The sequence below is a fragment of the Pinus tabuliformis genome, chromosome 9, assembly GCF_031772625.1.
Source record: "Pinus tabuliformis cultivar Carrire ecotype Pingquan chromosome 9, CPIR1, whole genome shotgun sequence".
Classification (NCBI taxonomy): domain Eukaryota; kingdom Viridiplantae; phylum Streptophyta; class Pinopsida; order Pinales; family Pinaceae; genus Pinus; species Pinus tabuliformis.
This window is the reverse complement of record NC_142307.1, coordinates 891,691-893,778: the sequence shown is the minus strand read 5'-3', so window position 1 is coordinate 893,778 and position 2,088 is coordinate 891,691.

Below are 2,088 nucleotides of genomic sequence, written 5' to 3'. Positions count from 1 at the left end.
GAACAGCAAAGCTTTAACCTACGAAAATGAAGCAGTAATTGCAATCTTCACTCACAAATGATTTGAATAGCAAACGGAAATGGGACAGCAAACTAAAGGAAGCTATGAAATATTGAACATCAGCTGGAATCAAACGTAAATGCGCAGCAAACCAAATCGAATATTACACACAACACTTTTCTGTTGAAGAAGCAATAATTTGAGTTTCGACATAACAATTATTAATCAGAGTGGTGAAGAAACAACAATTGCGATCACAGTGGAACAGCAGTCCCAATGAACAGCAATCACACTTGGGAGTAAACTGTAGATAAATAGACAATAATACCGATTTATAAATACATAGTGTTGTTACTCTGTAATCAAACAGTAATGGTAATCTGTAAGGAATAGCAATGTTATACACTAAGATCAGTTTGTTAAAGGAACAACAATACGATATAACTTCAGAACGAGTAGCATAACATTCCTGTGTAGATAATAACCTTAATATTCAAATAGGAACGAATTATAACAGAGTTAATACATGAAATAATAAGGAACAACATATTACTGAACAAAGCAGATAAGAGAAATAAAACCACACACGACTTGGAATCGAGAATTAATGGTACAGGAAGCAAGTGATCCACCAGGGCCAGGCCCTTAGCCTCCAGGGACGCATTGCTTATGATTACTCTAGAATCAAATATGGAATGGCGATAGAGTTTATATTAAGCATCAGAACAGAGTTACAGTAATCTCTCTTTTAAAGAAAGTCGATGATCAAAGTTTCAGTTACAATAGTGAATTTCATAAAAACAACAATAGTCTGCCCCCTTGGGCTAGCAATGTTGTCCCTTCTTATAGGAGTCGAGCAGAGATATCAACGATACAGAGAATCGTTGCCGATTTGGCATCTCCTCTTCCTTTTCCTGGCTTGTACGCTCCAATCCGGATTGCCTCGTTTGGATGCAGTTCCATGTCAAAGGGACAACAATTGATTACGTCTTGTCGTTTCCTTTGGAATGGCGATTTTCCATTTTCCTCTTTTTCTGCATAGAAAAGGGTAATTATTAGTCATTTTACATTGCACACAAATCTTCTAAAATTTATCATAATCTTTCACCATATACCTATTTCATAATGTGAAGAAGTTATTAATTTAAGGAATGGATGACAAAATAAGTGGTAATTACATAACTTCCCTAGTGCTCAGTAGGAACCTGCTTGACTCATCCTTGATGTATGCATTTTTACCTAGTGACATGATGACTTGTATTATGATTATGATAATGACTTAATCAAGTTTGGATTGATAATTCATGACTTGTTGAATGATGAGGTCATGATTAGATATGAGCTCCACTTGTATCCTAGTTGAAAGTATTAATTGTTGATCTAGATTCTCATTAATGTCAATATGGAAATATTCTAGGATACTAAATGATGATAGGAAGCCACGAGAAGCAAAGAGGAAAACATCGGCAGAGGTGCATAAATAGTGTTAATGGAGGAGTTAACATGAAATATCAGAGAATATCATGGCAGAGTATAGCTATCAGAGTATAGAAGAGCTATCAGAGTAGTATTGGAAGTCATAGGAGCTATCAGAGCAGAGAATATCAGAGTATAGCAAAGCTATCAGAGCAATATCAGAAGTCATATGAATAAAGATCCAACAGGAGCAACGGCTATCGAAAGAGCAGGGGTAGGAAAGTACGGCTGAAGTCCCGCACTCAATCCTAGCCATTGATCTCATAAGTCAACCCTTAGGTCATGGTCAACTGCGAGGGTTAAGGCCGGTTTTTAATCCTTGTGCTAGTCGAAGTCCTGCAAACCGTCGATTGAGATAACATTGTGGACCTGCTGGGCCATTATAATACATCTTAAATTAATATCACATCGCAAGTATTGAAGTTGTTGTTACACTGAAATCCCCGATTGTGATATAATACACGGACCCAAACATTTTATGGTAATATCCATAATACAATATCGTATCTCCCCATTGGAACTTTCATATCGCAATTCATAAATGGATGTCACATTAATAACTGTGATTGTGATATTATTATGGACCCACTACACCATTATAACATGATTTAA